At 50.8% G+C, this 17,400-nt stretch overlaps 1 protein-coding gene across 1 annotated transcript in view; it reads right to left on the minus strand.

Moving 5' to 3' along the window:
* Nucleotides 1-17,400, minus strand: part of LOC140430238 (diacylglycerol O-acyltransferase 1-like) — a 475,807-nt gene that overhangs the window by 452,884 nt on the left and 5,523 nt on the right. The window lies entirely within an intron of this gene.

The raw sequence follows: 17,400 nt of genomic DNA on the forward strand, positions 1-17,400 counted from the left end.
CTGTATTCTTCATCTGACAGAATTACAGAACGGTCTCACCTATGTTCCAAGGAGAAAACAGACTCACAGTAAATAATTGAACATCTTTTCTTAAAAATATTTTTATTCAAACATGATTTTCATTATAACAAAAAACAAAACAAATTCCAACCCTGTACTCTACCAAACACACACCCACCCAATCCCTCAGTCCACCTCACCTGCCCATAGAGAAAACAGAACCTTAATAAAATATATAAAAAGACAAAGCCCGCAATATTCCCCAACAACTGACGGTAATCAGTTCCCTGAAAAGGGAGGTGAAGGGCAGCTACCTCAAGGAGAACCCTTCCACCAAACCCCTCTTGGTACACTTGGGGCACGATCGACCGGCGGCATCCCGCCAGAATCGGGACTGAATCCTGGAGCGGTCTCTCCCGGGATTCCTGACAGTCGTTACACCGTCGCGATCTGGATCCCACCCACAGGGTGGAAACCAGTTTTCCAAACTCACTTAACTCTGCCAATGCCAGATTGAACCAGCACCTGGGACTTACCAGCCTCGCTGAGCAGAACCCAGCCGGTAGCTGTTCAGCATTGGTCCCCACAAACGGGGACCACACAGAATGGCACTGGGGCTGGCCAGGGCACTTCCAGGGTGTCAGAGTGTCAATGTCAAGGTGTTCAGGTGGCATTTTGCCCCTGCCATGGATCAGGCCCGGGGTGCCCTGTCCATGTGAGGTGGGTTTTGGGGGCTCGAGAACTCACCCCCCCCCCTCCCCCAAACAGGTGATCTGGGGTCGTATCGGAGAGCTGAGAGATCAGGGTGATCTCTTCTGCACTCGGTGCAGGAAATAAGGCTAAGTGCGGCCTCGGCAGGGCGTTCCCCATTGAGGCACAGGAAAAAGAGTTGTTAAACCAGGGGCTGGTTTAGCACACTGGGCTAAATCGCTGGCTTTTAAAGCAGGCCAAGGCAGGCCAGCAGCACGGTTCAATTCCTGCACCAGCCTCCCCGAAGGCGCCGGAATGTGGCAACTAGGGGCTTTTCACAGTAACTTCATTAAAGCCTACTCATGACAATAAACAATTTTCATTTCATATAGTGGGTCCGTTCTTTGCGCTAGATTGCCGTCCAGAATAGATTCTTTTTTTTGGTTAGATTGTACCCGTGATCTTTTCAAGGTTTCATCAGGTCCCCCAACCAAGCCGAGACCGGAGGCAGCTCCGGGACTCCACCCAAGCAGAACTCTCCTCCGGGCTATTCGCGAGATGAAGGCAGGACATCTGCCCTCGTGCCCATCTGCAGCACCATCGAGTCTGATACTTCAAAAATGGCCACCAATGGGTACGGTTCCAGCTGAACGTCCAAATTCCCTGGGATTATATCAAAAAAGGAGACCCAGAAACTAAGACGACCAGAAAATGTGCTTGTGATTTGCCGGCCCCTTAAGAGCACTGCTCACATCCGTCTTCCACCTCTAAGAAGAACCCACTCATACGCTCCGTAGTCAGGTGTGCCGTGCCACCCCGATGGACTTAAAATGACTTGGGACTCGACCTATCCAACCTAGGATCAAAAACACAATTGAAGTCCCTCCCCATAATTAGTTGAATCAAGATCTTGGATAGACGCCAGCACCTTATTAATGAATGCCATGTCATCCAAGTTTGGTGCGTGCACAACCAGGGTACCCGCCAACCATCCACTGATGATTACGTACCTTCCACCTGGGTCTGCTAATTTATTAACCGCAAAATAAAACACCCTAACACCATGGCTCCCAGCACTCTCAATCAAAACCCAAGTGGTAAATCTGCCCCACCCATCCCTTCTGCAACCTTGTCTTGATTCTGGATTCTTAAATGGGTCTCCTATGGAAAAACCACATCGCCTTCAAACTTCTCAGATGCGCAAATATCCGTGACCTTTTAATAAGGACATTTAACTCCCTCACATTCCAAGTTATCAACCCCCACCCACCCCCACCCAGGATCAGCCATCGCCATCTTGCGAGGCAATCCAGCAGTGCCCCAGCCTGCACGAGCTCTGGGCCCAGCCAAAATGGCCACCACTTCCCCCATCAAGCCAGTCCTAAAACAAAGGAACCGTCAGCAGTCTACCCCTACACTCTTCCTCCCGCATCCCAGTCCCACCCTGAAAACCAAATACAAGAGCAAAAGCCCCCCTCCCCACATCGTCCCTGCCCCCTAACAGAACGGGAACTAAAAGCCTTAGCTCAATACCTTAAAAAAAAACAACTGTAACAAGCTGCAGACATGTCCTGTTCTCCAGTCCCGCTAACTAGTACACTGCTAGCAGGGTGACCTATATACAGGGTAGAAATCAATTTCAACTAAACAGTATATCAACATCAGCACCCCCCCTACCAAATTTCAATACAGAATAGAGGAAAATCAACACAAACAGCCCCCCCAAAAGAAAACTCCAAAAGTACGATATTCAAACTCCAACTATGCCAGAAAAAACAACGAAAGGCTCAGACACAACCCCAAACCATCCCCCACATTACAAAATTCCAACAAAAAATACAAAAAAAGATGAACTTAACAATGAACAAACAACAAATTCCATAGTCCTTAAGCACTTTAGTTCACCCCCAGTTTGTGCTTCTTGACAAACTAATTTGCATCCTCTGGCGTAGTCAGAGTTTCTCGACAAACTCATTTGCATCCTCGGGTGCATCAAAGTAATAGGGCAGAATTCTCCACCGTCAGGATTCTCCGTTTTGCCGGCAACCCGGGGGTTTCCCGACGGCATGAGGCTGCCCCACAATGGGAAACCCCACTGACCAGCCGGCGAAATGGAGAATCCCGACGGCATGCCGCACCAGAAATCTGGTGCAGCGGGACAGTGAAACCAGCCCAATGTCTGTCCTAAAAAGTCACCTGAAGCCGGGTGCATCATGCCAACCTCATGCTGCTCTTATACAGCGCGGCTTTGGCCTTATTAAATGCTGCACACCTTCTTGCCAGCTCTGCCTCTCACATCTACACTCTCAATGGAACATTGCCCACCTCAGGACCCACTCCTTACCCATGTATCAATGAAATCTGACTATGATAATCTGTGGTGACTCCCCAGATCTGGGCTTCTGCCTCAACGACCGATGAACTCTGTCCAACTCAGGAGGAGTTAGAAACAATTCCGCACCACCAAATTTTCTAACATCTTAGATCTATAGTCCTTGGAGTCTGAACCCTCCAGGCAGCCCAACATTTCTTAAGTTTTGGTGTCTGGAGCAGTTCTTCAGAACGTCAGCCTTGGCCTTTAGCACTCTACACTCCTCAGCCAACAATGCCATCTCTGCCTCCAGGGAGACAATCTGATCACTATGGCCAGAGAGCGCCATCTCCATCTTTTATATTGTCGGCTCTTGTACCTCTATTCGTCGATCCATCTTGTCTATGGCCGTCCGAATTGGGGCCAAAGCCCCCTCCATTGCTTTCAGATACTCAGCGACTGCCTGCTGTTGCTTCTTAAATTCATCGGTCAAGAACCTAACCAACGTCTCAATTGACCATGGAGGGGCCAATGACCCATCAGAAGCCTCTGTTGTATTCTCCCCTCCTGAGGCTCGAGGAACTTCTGAGTCTGATGACATCGCTTACCCGACTTCTGTCTTGTGTTACATTTACCAGAAATTACAAAGGGACCTTATTCCATCTAACTGCACCAATTTCCTCCAAAGAAATTGCCCATAAACTGGGCAAAAAGTGCCAAAAACAAGTGCCCTGGCAGGAGCCACCACGTGTGCGAATACTCACCACATAGCCGCCACTGGAAGTCCTCCAATAATTGGACATCTAACCCTGACCCAAGGTACCCCTCTCATCCTCCATGTTTCAACCAACCTCCTCCCAGCCTCTAACATTCTCCCCCACCCATCGAGGTCGGCAGTCTTCACCCCATCCCAACAAGCCTCTGACAGTCTTCTTCAATCCCCTCCCCCCCCCACCTGAAGTCTTCCAGCCCACACAGTTTGACAGAAGAAGCTTTTCTACAGTTGGAAAAAAATATTTGAGATGATTTAATGTTAAAGAGAAGTTACACTTATATGGTGGGAGAGTATGCTGTCAGTGTTAGCTCAACAGTGCCACTTAAAGCTTTCAGTCAGAAGGTTATGGGTTGTAGTTCCACTCTCAAGGCGTGTATACATAATCTGCTTCCATGCAGCCCTGCGGTTAACGTTGGATTTGAAGAACCATCTATCAAATGTGATGTTAAACCATGGACCAGTCTGCCCTCATAGTTGCTTTTTCCTGGTCTGTTGACTAACATATATTGCTCAACTAACACCACCAGAAAAATAAATATCTGGTAACTTATCCCAATTATGTGTAAATATTAGTTACTGTGTTCTTCTGTTAGAAGAGTGACTACAATACAAAAATACTTCATTGAGTGTAAAGCAATTTGGAATGTTCTGAAGCAATGGTAGGTACTTCATAAATACTAGTTCTTTCTTTCATCTTTAAATTATTCCGGCAAATGGGAACAAAAAAGAATACTAAATAACTGCCAGTTGTAAGAAGGAAAACTTGTGAAAGTACTTTTTCCGTACAAGTGTTCAGTGAATTGGCATAAAATTAAAATCTATTGGCAGTGTTATTATGACAAAAAAAAAACAAACACAATTTGACACCTATGAGGAGCAATATAATTTTATTTGTCATTTATTCTAATGATAAAATTACTGGATCTGTTCATTCTGTGGGCCTAGCACCGCACTATTGTCATTACTTAGGGGGTGTAATGATCTGTGTTCAGTTGTTAAGTGTCATTTATCTGGAACTTCCACTTGCCTCCTACCAAAGTAGCACCTCAGCAAAATTTTAGAGTAACTGGAACAGCATCCGCGCTATGCACAGAATGATAGACATTTATAGCACAAGTGAAGGTTATTTGGTTCATTGCATCTGTTCCAACTCTTTACTAAATGGCAAGCAATCCAGCATTGACAGCCTGTTGGGGGAAAAAAAAAGTGTTCCAGGTTTTCGCTACACTTTATGTAAAATGCTTCCTGATTACCTTGCCAAATAGCCTACCTCAAAATTTTTGTTTTTGAAGTATGTTTATTAAGGTTTTACATTTTAGGAAATTGCGCAATTAAATTACAAAATAATACATTGCCATAATCAAGGGAAAGATGGCTCAGTATACACAAGTTCAGAGAGGGACGAGAGAACATCATCACAATTGGTTCAATACAGTCATTATATAACTAGATACCTATACAGCCCACCAAGAGGTAAAGTAAGAAACAGGATGAGGCCATGAAAACATGGTAAAATGGTATAGCCCCTTCCACGCCGCGTCAGTTCGCAATTATCAAGTTAATTTTACATGCCGTATTAAGGTGCACACCAACATACTACAACTATCTCAACTCTAGCAGCACCAAAGGCACCAACGAACCACCACAACCTTCTTTCCTTGGATACCAGACCCATATGCACCCATGCAGGAGCCAAACAGGGATTCTTCATACCCACCCTTACAAAAGACAAAGGAAATACGTGAACCCCCCCCCACTTTCCAGTTCTAAGGGGAGTTACACAACTTCAATCTCAGGCCCAGTGCAGAATCAACATGATTCCATAGAATTGTGCAGAGAGGACCAGCATGTTCGGATCATGATGAAACCTTCAGCGCCACACAAGGAAAAATAAGTGAAAGAGCTCGTACTAACCCACTGGATTACGAGGGATCAGAACTCAACTAAGGTTCCATATTTCCCTGGTGCACGGCGAGCACCCATCAATGAAGCTGCTCATCTAAACAGGAAAGCATCCCATCCCCTGGACACCAGGGTATCCACCAAAACATAGGAAGCGGCTCATCCTCAGACCTCCAAGCGCCGAAGAAGCAAAACCCAACCATAGGATGTGCCTAATAAGTGCCTCAGAGAAGGAACATCCCAAGCTCCTGGGAGAACAGGATACGAGCCACAGCACCAGACCTGACCTAGCCCAGAACATCCTTACACACAGGAAACTATACCCACATGACCTCCAGCACCTCACAAAACCTGCACCCCAGCCAAACCTACAACTGTCCAATGCCATCCAGGGCAGTGCACCATTCCACTTATACTAAGAAAAGGATAATTACGCCAGCCCCAACTGGGGAGACCCCATCCCGAGGAGGAGGAGATTAAAACACCCTGACTGCCTCCTCCCTGGTACGATTAGGGGAACATCCGCCAAACCACCAGACTGGGTCAGGATTAGAAACAGTACATTGCTCAGCCAGATGAGGGAAAAAGAAAAAGAAAAAAAAATCCCAAGGGAGGGACTGATCCAGAACAATCACCGCCCTACACCATCTGCCATAATAGAGAAGATACCCAGGAAAATACTTCTCAACAAGCCAACCACAGACTAACCAATCTCACCTCTGCCAGCGCCATTACTAAATCTATTCATTCCAATAGCTCCAAAGAGCAGTAAAAAGGAGTCCAAAGTAGAAACTCAACTCAAGGAAGAGTCAGACTGAACCCAGTCTTCCCAGGATACAAAGGACTGGATTCTCGTTAGCCAACGCCGAGATTGGGAAATGTGATTGAGCAGAGAATAATTTCCGATGCCGAAATCGCGGTAGACGCCGGTTTCACGCCAAATTGGGATTTTCCGGCCCTCCCAAAATGGCGTAACTGCGGCGCTCGCCGTGTGCTCTGAAAGTACAGTAGGCATGTCATTAGCGGACGTGACGACCGATGCTCTGGGGCCTCCGCGATTCAGCGCCTCGGATGGGCCGATTTCCCGACATGTGATTCACATGTAGTTTTAAAAATCGTGAACCTGGAGGCCTGGCTGCTGAGAGGTAGGAGGTAAGAAATGGCGTGGGTGACTGAAGGCTGCTGACCCGGACACCGGCCATGCTGGCTGCGGCAGGGGGGGGGGGGGGGGGGGCACAGGACTGGGGCGGTGCCCAAGTACCGACCGCCATTACAGCGGCCATTTTGCTGACCACCCACCCCAGCCCCTGGTTCTCCACGGGATACCGGCAATATGGGTACAGACTGACGCGGAGATCCGCTACAATGATGCCCTTACAGCGACCGTGGGTGTTATTGAGAGGTGCTTCGGGGTCCTGAAGATGCACTTAGGTGCCTGGATTGCTCTGGAGGGGCCCTCCAGTACGGGGATAGAAGGGTCGCCCGCATTGTGGTGGTCAGCTGCCTCCTCCACAACATCGCGCAGCAGAGGGGCGATGTGCTGGAGGAGGATGAGGAGGAAGGGCAGGCCTCATCAGACGAGGCGGATGAGAGGAGAGGGGGGGGGGGGGGTAATGAGGACCACATGGGACCAGGCCAAGCACGGGATGCTGCATAATGCCTTCGCCAGGGCGCACTCGTCGCGACACATTTCACCGACTTGGGGGGGGGGGGGGGGGCGGCGGCACTGGCCAGGGGCAGACACCATCCCACACCCCCTCACCTCCCGCACATATACCCCCTCCGTTATACATACCTGCGGCACTACGAGCTGAGGGTACTGGGTTGGCAGTGATGGCGGGTCCGGTACATGGGATGGAGGATGATGACAACCCGCTCTGCGATGAGCTCCGTGCTCCACATCGTTTGACAAAGTCTGACTCATGCCTACAGTAGCACCTTCAGCCTTCATGCGAGTTGGCCAGTCCATCACATGGTCCTGTTGACTGGGGTGGGGGTGCTGGGGACGGTCACAGCAGGTGGGGGAGGGAGGGTGAGGGACACAGTCCATACACGGGGCCTGCATTCGTCCCCCACCCCCCACTCCCACTGGCCAGCACTGACCCGGGGGGGTCCAAGGTGCTGCGATGTTCCGGCACCTCCCCTGCGGGGGTCAGCGGCATGGGCCCCAGCATCTCCTCCTCCCTCGGTTTGCCCGATGGCCCAAGAGCTACTCCATGGGACGGGGGTGCAAGTGGAGCCATCCCCAGAGGACCCCCGCCATCTGGCGCTGCTGGTCCTGGAGGCCAACTGGTTTCGACAAGGGTCTGCATGATCGCGGCCATGGAGCACAGGGAGTGGACCACTTCCGTCTGGGTCTGCACCACATCACGCTGCGACTGTGCCACCACATTGAGAGTCTGTGCCACATCAGCCAGTGACTGGGTCACATCCCTCTGGGTGTGGGCGATGCCCTCTGTGGTTGGGCCACCTCCTTCCGAGTCTGCGGCAAGCCCCGCTGCGCCTGGGCAATGCCGCCGGCACTCTCAGCCATGGCCTGCTGTGACTGGGCCACGCTGAGGAGCACCGCTGCAATGTCCAGGTGATTCTGGCACATGGTTGCCTGTGAGAGGGTAGCACGTCCCAGGCCTTGGCCCCCGCCTGCACAGAATGCCACAGGCCTTACTCACGCTGACCCTTATCTGACACCATTGCCTCCACCCCGGACGCCACCCATGTGGTTTCGGCCTGGGTGGCACGCATGACCAGCACCATCCACTGCTCCTGCACGCGGATGGGCTCCTCCACCTGCGCCCGCAGGTGATGGACACCGACCGTCATCCCCTCCTGTAGTCCCTGGGTCTCTACCTACATCTCCACTGTGGTTGGAATTGGATGTTCCAGGAGCCCGGGACCCGTCTGAACGGCAGCTGGCTCCTGCGGCCGGCCTGCCCTCCAACCATCCAGCCCCTCGGCTGGTCCTACCTCCTCCTGCTGTACCTGACCGACTGTGTGGTGCAGACCGACTGTGTGGTGCGCACCAAATAGTGTCCCAGGAGCCTCCTCACTAGTGTGCCCAACCGAGGTGATAGTCTCTGGGATGGTGGAGGGTGTTGGAGACAGCTGTGACACAAAGTCAGTGTCCTCCTCTGACCCGAACTCAGGGGTCTCCTGGGTCTCGGGCAGAGGGCTCGGCCGTCTGAGGGGCACCGGCTCTGGCACTGGCTGGGGGCCCTGGATGGACCGGGCCCCTCTCCGGCAGGTCCTGTAAGACACAAGATGACATGTATGGTTAGAAGCCAGACGAGGGAGGAGTGTGGGCGGGGATTGTGATCGGGGGATGGGGTGAGGGAGTAAGGATGAGGGGTCCACACATCTGTCATGAGGATCTGCAACTAAGCATGGGGACTCACTTGCTCGCCCATTGCCGACCTCCGCGTCAGCGACCTACCTTTCCTCCGGGCCGCCAACCACGTCCAGTGCCCTCTGCTCGGGGACGGCGAGGAGATGCAGGTCTGGTGGTCCCCCTGGTTACATGTATGTGGGGGGGTAGGGGCACTGCCTACTCACCCTGCCCGCCCTGAGGAGGTTGTGCAGTTTCTTCCTGCAATGGATGCCAGTGCAGCCGACTTCGCCAACGGCACTAACCGCGTCTACCACCTGCGCCCAGGCATGGCGAACAGCAGCGCCTGGTGGCCTTCCTCTTGGGTCGGGTACAGGGTCATCCGCCTCTCCTCCCAGGCGGGTCTCCAGCTCAGTGTCCCTGAACCGTGGCGCTGCTCTCCTTCCAGCCATCTTCTTGACTGGGGTGGTGTGTGCGGGGGGATGAATCATTTAAGTGCAGCTGTGGCGTATGAGTCTCATGTACGGCAATCACGGACCCGGCGAATCCGACGCTGTTTGGCTTGAAAACAGTTGTGTTTTACATGGCGATGGTGCTAGCCCCTTTCGAGTTGCTGAATCGGTGCACCTGTTGCGCTGTTTTTGCTGTCGTAAAACACCACCGTTTTCACGCCAGCATTAACACTTAGTCTCAAAATCGGAGAATCCAGCCCAAAATCTTCACGGGCCATCAAAGGAGAAAGGTGGATTCTTAAATTCAAGTAAAATGAAAAAACAAATTTAAAAAGCGACACGGATTAGAGGACAGCACAATGGCAAGCACTGCTGCCTCACAGCGCCAGGGACCCAGGTATAATTCCAGCATTGGCTGACTGCCTGTGTGGAGTTTTCACATTCTCCCAGTGTCTGCAAGGGCTTTCTCCTGGTGTTCCGGTTTCCTCACAGTCCAAAGACGTACAGGTTAGGTGGAGTTACAGAGATAGGGCAGGGGACCAGGCGCAGGTAGAGTCTCTTTCAGAGAGTTGGTGCAGTCTCGATGGGCCAAATGGCCTCCTTCTCACTATAGGGATTCTATTCTATGGTAGCTCTAACTGGAGAGGGGGGCTATGCTCAATCTTACCAAGGACTGAACTAACCTTACAACTCTAAACCATCCACCCTTCACCCCATCCTGGCTCCACTCATCTTCTTTATAAACGAGATAAGGGTAATAAAAAAGCACTTCCCTCCCACTCCCACTAACAAGTATTGTAAGACATTATAACAAAAAGGAGTAAAACTGTACACAAACCATACTGCACAGAATCGACTCAATATGATTTTTCTAGAACGGAAAATCAATAACGCTCACCCTCATGCTCACATCTTGCACGTCTTTGCAGGAAAAAAGACACAACAATAAATAAATCATCAACATAAAAAAATCAACAACATAATACAAAGGAATAACGAATTGCAGGATAAAGACACCATTCATTTTGCTCAAGAAAACAGAGGTCAAGACAGGATCAACACACTTCACGATCTCTCACAGATTCCAACGATCAAGGCAGGAATCACCATCACTTCCATCATGCCGTTGTTCCGATGCCAAGGCCATCCACAGCCCAAGCCCTGGCCGGAGGGAATGACTCGACTGGCTCGGCCACCTCCAACCCCTTACAACGAGCATCGAGAACAGGATGAAATAGGACCAATCATCGGGAGGCCCAACCAGCCCCTGACCTCAAAGACCGAATACGTTGTGCTCCATCAAATCTGACCAGGAAAAGTGCTTTATCGAATGCAAGAGCTCTCAAAAGACCTCCACCGTTCCCCAAAAGCTACCTTGCAATTCTTCACATGAACTAGAACTATAACGACCTGGAGATCTTCAACCAAAACAGCACTTTCGATGGCGGCCGTCATTCGGATGCACACAGCAGCACTGAAGCAAGAGCCCGCTCATCACAACTGCTCCACAGCAAGTTGGGCCCCACCCTAGGCACTCGAACCACCACAAACAAAAAAGAGGATTTTTCAGATTTACCTCGGTCTTCTTCACAAGACACCAATCAGGATTCTCCAGGGACATAGCACAAACATGTAACCCAAGAAATAGCAAATATGAAATGTGCACCAGGATAAAATTAGGGATTAAAAGATGAGTGGAGCCAGAGTTTGTGAAAACAGTATTGCCCCCCTGCTGACATCATCCCGCCTCTAATTTTAACATGATGCCCTCTTATTTTGAACTTTTCCACCAGATGAAATGTTTTTTTCTTTGTCTACTCCATGAAATACTTTTAAAACACCCCTGGATTAGGTTACCCCTCAACCTTTTGAACTCTAAAACTACAGAAGCCAATTTCATGCAACCTACCTGCATTATTTATCCCTTGCAACCCTTGTATTTTTTGGTGAATCTGCACTGTAGCCCTCCCAAGAAAGATCAATGTACCTTTTCTGAAGTTTAGTGCCCAAACCAGGGCACAACGTTCTATGTGGGATGTGAAGAAGGCCCTGTAAAACTGTTCAAAACCCAAACACAGTTGATAAGCAAATCTTTTGTAGCAATGTCTTACTTTATGACGATTTTACAAGTACTGCATATGTAGGGAGAATATTTTTTCAGTTAGTCAGAATTACTAGGAAAATCATTTGGCCCAACAGGATTTTCCTGCTGTCCCTTCGTAACTTTGGTCAGTCAACAAAACTATCAGAGAAACGGTGAAAACATCTATAAATATTTGTTTCATCAGAATTTCCACAGTTCCTAATGAAATAACAGGTGGCGACTAGGGAAAATTAGGGGGTGAAAGCTCCACCGGCGGAATTCTCCATTCCCCCAGCAGCACATCCCCACCCACAGGCTTCCCAGTGGCATGGGTATGCCTACAATGGGAAATCCGATTGGCCAACGGGAAACATGCAGCTAGGGAGGCGGAGAATTCACCCTTAGATCTTTATTTCACAGTTAGACAGTACAGCCCATGAAAAATGTTGGTAACGAAGGAGCAGCATTCAGAACTATGTGATAACAAATGACACAGGGGAGGTAACAGCAACAACGGGTTGGGAGGCTATGAAGGCAGTCATCAGAGGGGAGTTAATCTCTATTAGGTCCCAGAGAGAGAAGAGGGAGAGGGTGAAGAGGGAGAGGCTGGTGGGAGAGATGCTTAGGGTGGACAGGAAGTACGCGGAGGCCCCCGAGGGGGGGCTGCTAAAGGAGCACTGGAGATTACAGGCGGAGTTCGATTTGCTGACCACTGGGAAGGCGGAGGCTCAGTTGAGGAAAGTGAAAGGGGTGGTCTACGAGTATGGGGAGAAAGCAAGTAGGATGCTGGCCCACAACTTCGCAGGAGAGAGGCGGCCAGGGAGATGGGGGGGGGGGGGGGGGGGGGGGGGGGGCGAGGGATAAGGAAGGTAATACGGTGTTGAGCCCAGAGAGGATCAATGAAGTCTTCAAGGAGTTTTATGGGAAGCTGTACGAGTCAGAACCCCCGAGGGAAGGGGAAGGGATGAAGCAATTTATGGATCAATTGAGGTTCCCAAGGGTGGACGGGGATCGGGTGGAGGGACTGGGGGCCCCGATTGAGTTGGAGGAGATAGTTAAGGGACTAGCAAATATGCAGTTGGGCAAGGCCCCGGGTCTGGACGGCTTCACTGTAGAATTTTATAAGAAGTTCTTGGAGCTACTGAGCCCGCTCCTGCTAAGAACCTTTAACGCGGCAAAGGAGAGAGGTACCCTTCCCCCGACGATGTCGCAGGCATTAATCTCGCTCATTTTGAAGAGGGAGAAGGATCCGCTTCAATGTGGGTCCGACAGGCCGATATCGCCCCTGAATGTGGATGCCAAACTGCGTCCCGGGAGTGATCGAGGAGGACCAGACGGGTTTCGTCAAATGGGAGGCAATTGAACACAAACGTGAGGAGACTCCTGAATATTATTATGATGCCCTCGGAGGGAGGGGACGCAGAAGTAGTGGCTGCAATGGATGCAGAGAAGGCCTTTGACAGGATGGAGTGGAAGTACCTGTGGGAAGTGTTAGGTAGGTTTGGATTCGGGGAGGGATTCATAGGGTGGGTCAAGCTACTGTATCAGACCACCGTAGTGTGTCCACGAACCGGCTGAGGTCGGAGTATTTCAGGCTGCACCAAGGGACGAGGCAGGGGTGCCCCCTATCCCCGTTACTATTTGCTCAGGCAATTGAGCCGTTGGCCATAAGCGCTGAGAACTTCAAGGAACTGGAGGGGGCACCAGGTTTCCCTCTGCGCGGATATCCTGCTATCATATATGTCGGACCCGCTAGAGGGGATGGGGGAGGTCATGCGGATCCTGGGGGACTTGGGGAGCTTCTCGGGGTACAAGTTGAACGTGGGGAAAAGTGAGCTGTTGTAATCACACTCGGGGTCAGGAGAAGAGACTGGGAGAGCTCCCGCTCAAGATGGTGGAGAGGAGCTTTCGTTACTTAGGTATACAGGTGGCTAAGAACTGGGATGCCCTACACAGGCTCAATTTATCTTGGCTTGTAGAGCAGATGGAGGGAGACTTTAAAAGGTGGGACATGCTCCCGCTTTCCCTGGCGGGAAGAGTGCAGACTGTGAAGATGACAGTGCAGACTGTGAAGTTGACGGTTCTTCCCAGATTCCTGTTTGTTTTTCAGTGCCTCCCCATTTTCATCCCCAAATCCTTCAAGCGGGGTGAACAGGTTTATCACGGGATTTGTGTGGGCAAACAAGATCCTGCGAGTCAAAAGACTGTTCTTGGAGCGTAGCCGGGGGTGTGTGTGGTGTGTGTGTATGACGAGGAAATGGGTAATGGAAGAGGGGTTGGCATGGGGGCGGCTAGGGGCACTGGTAACGGCACCGCTGCCATTCTCGCCGGCACGATACACCACAAGCCCGGTGGTGACTGTGGCACTGAGGGTCTGGGGTCAGTGGAGAAGGCACAGGAAGGAGGAGGGGGCCTCAGTTTGGACCCCGATACGGAACAACCATAGATTTGCTCCAGGCAAGATAGACGGAGGGTTCCAAGGCTGGTACAGGGCAGGCGTTAGAAGGATGCTTATAGATGGGGCTTTCCCTAGCTTGAAGGCGCTGGAGCAGAAGTTCGGCCTGCCCCCAGGAAATGCTTTCAGATACCTCCAGGTCCAGGACTTTCTCAAAAAACAGGTGGGGACATTCCCGCTGCTACCCCCTCGAAGGATACAGGACAGGGTAGGGTCTGGCATCTGGGTAAGAGAGGGAAGGTGTCGGACATATACCAGGAGCTGCAGGAGGCGGAGGAAGCCTCAGTGGAGGAGCTGAAGGGCAAGTGGGAGGAGGAGCTAGGCGAGGTGCTAGATGAGGACCTGTGGGCTGATGCCCTGGGCAGGGTGAATTCGTCCGCATCATGTGCCAGGCTCAGTTTAATTCAGTTTAAGGTGGTACACCGGGCTCACATGACGACGGCGAGAATGAGCAAGTTCTTTGGGGTGGAGGACAGGTGCGTGTGATGTGCAGGGAGTCTGACGAACCATGTCCATATGTTTTGGGCATGTCCGGCACTTAAAGAATTCTGGCAGGGCTTTGCGAGTGCTATGTCCAGCATTTTGGACACGCGGGTGAAGCCGAGTGCAACAATAGTGATCTTTGGGAGTGCAGGAAGCGAAAGAGGCAGAGATGCTGGCCTTTGCTTCCCTGGTAGCCTGGAGGTGGATCTTCTTAATGTGGAGGAACTCGAAACCCCCGAGCGTGGAGACCTGGGTTAGTGATATAGCTGGGTTCCTCAGCCTGGAGCGAATAAAGTTTGCCTTGAGGGGGTCCTGGCTGGGGTTCTCCAGGCGGTGGCAACCTTGCCGTGACTTTCTAGGGGAGTGGTAAAATGTCAGCAGCAGCAGCAACTTGGGGAGGGGGGGGGGGGGGGGGGGGAAAGAAACAATTTTGGGGGGGTGAAAGGGGCAGTAAATAATAGTCTGTTTTTGTGCATTTTTACAAATATCGTTAATTTAATTATGTTCATGTTATAACCTGCCTGCTTACCATTGGCTGGGGACTAATGACAATCCCACAATCCTGTGGGAGTATGAGCTTCCCCAATGAGGGGGGCGGAGAAATCATTCGCAGACTCCCTGTATAAATAAAGCTGGCCAGTTTGGAACCAGCAGAAAGGAGTAAGCAGCAAGCGAGGATGCTGCTGTTGTGTATATGCATGTTATTGTAAATAAATGTTATTTCTTTGTATCCTTGAAACTCGTGCTGGATTCTTAGTGGCCCTCACAAAAGGTCAATTGTTAGGAAAGCAAAGATACTTGAAGGGATTTATATTTGTATTGGTAAGAATTAGAAATTAGGTATAGTTGTTTTAATGGGTTTAATTTAATTTTTCGGTGCCTAGAAGGTTCATGCCAGACAAAGGTGGAAAACCTGGAGGAAAACTATGTGGGCTTTTAAACTTCTCAGGTGGGTGAAGACTCTGGGTCTTTTCACTGGGCCTTATGCTCCCAGACGTTCCAGGTGACTATCCTGATGGGGGAGGTTTTGTCTCCCCCACTCCCTCCTGCGGGATCAACCATACTTACCTGGTGGACGTGCTCCTGCACTCCGGGGTTTCTCTTTGTTAGGTGGTGGTCCAAGATGGCCACAGTCACCGTTCTCACCATGAGGACGGGCCCCTGCGCTCCAGGGTTTCCCTTTGTCCAGGGCCCACTCAACATGGCCACCAACTGTGTACGCCACGTAGGTGAGTCCCTGCACTCCGGGGTTTCCCTTTGTTTAGGGACACTCCAAAGTGATTGCTTGCGGTGCCATTGTGTTCCAAGTCGCCACGTGTGGCCTGTTGCAGCCAGCCTAATGCCCTTGCTATCTTTGTTCCTCTGTTCCCATTATGGTATTTTCTGCATCCGCCTCCCCCGCTCCCTTTCTCTGTTTCTTCTCCTAGTCCTCCCCCTGTTGCTGATGTCTGCCCCCTGTCCGCCCTTGCCAGGCGCTCACTAACTTGCAGGTGATGCGCCGCTGCCCCTCTTTTCTTCCCGCTTCCCGGTGCTAGCTTCCCTGCTAGTGTGGGGGCCCTGCTCCCGGGGTTGGTTGTCGGACCTTCTTGGGGCTCCCAACCTGCCATTCTGCGTTCTGCCCTTTCCTACGCTCTGCTACCCTCGCTCTTTCCTTCTTCTATTTCACCTCTTGTCCCCAGAACGAGGTAGTTTAGTCCCGCGCAAAGTGTTCATCAAGTTGGTTAACAATTAGTAAATGAGCAAATAAAGTCTCTTCAAATGATCTCTTCACTGCTGTCCCTGCTGCTGGTTCTCGATCCCGTTCTCGAGGACAAACTTCTGCAGTGGCCGTGAAAAAGTGCTCCCTCCTTGGAATGTTACCCAGAGTTTGGCTGGGTACAGCATCCCAATTTTTACGCTGCACTTGTACAGGTAGCCTTCGCCCTGTTGAATTCTGCCTGATGCTTGGCCAGGTCAACCCCAATGTCCTGGTATATCCTGATCTGGTGACCTTCCTATACAGTTCTTTATCTGCCTCGTCCAGTGCAGGATTCTTTCCAGGTCTTGGTAACGGTGCATTTAAAAAAAAAAAACATTTTATTAGGGTATTTGTAGTTTTTATAATAATAACGATAACAGCAACATAAACATGGCACCTAAAACATTTCCATCCCTATTACGTTCTTTGCACCCCTAACAATGAAACAATAGCCTATCCCCCACCTCTATATTTCTGCCTCTGCTGATATTTTAATTTTTTCCCCGAGAAAGTCGACGAACGGTTCCACCTCCGGACGAACCCTAACACTGACCCTCTTAGGGTGAACTTTATTTTCTTGAGACTGAGAAATCCAGCTATGTCACTAGCCCAGGTCTCTAATTTTGGGGGCTTCGAGTCCCTCCACATTAACAGAATCCGTCTCCGGGCTACCAGGGAGGCAACGGCCAAAACGTCAGCTTCTCTCGCCCCCTGAACTCCCGGCTCTTCCAACACTCCAAAGATCGCCACCTTTGGACTTGGCACCATCCATGTTTTAAGTACCGTGGACATAGCCTTCGCAAAACCCTGCCAAAACCCTCTAAGGTTCGGGCATGCCCAAAACATGTGGACATGATTTGCTGGACCTCCCGCACACCTCACACACCTGTCCTCTACCCAAAAAAAACTTGCTCGTCTGGGCCACCGTCATATGTGCCCGGTGGACTACCTTAAATTGTATCAGGCTAAGCCAGGCACATGATGAGGATGTGTGAACCCTGCTTAAGGCATCCGCCCACAGACCTGCCCCTATCTCTCCCCCTTGCTCAACTTCTCACTTGCCCTTTAGTTCCTCTATCTGAGTTTCCTCCGACTCCATAAGTTCTTCGTAGATATCTGATACCTTCCCCTCTCCCACCCATGTTCTGGAAATTATCCTGTCCTGTATCACCTGTGGTGGCAGGAGCGA

Source organism: Scyliorhinus torazame, chromosome 10 (assembly GCF_047496885.1).
Source record: "Scyliorhinus torazame isolate Kashiwa2021f chromosome 10, sScyTor2.1, whole genome shotgun sequence".
Lineage (NCBI taxonomy): Eukaryota > Metazoa > Chordata > Chondrichthyes > Carcharhiniformes > Scyliorhinidae > Scyliorhinus > Scyliorhinus torazame.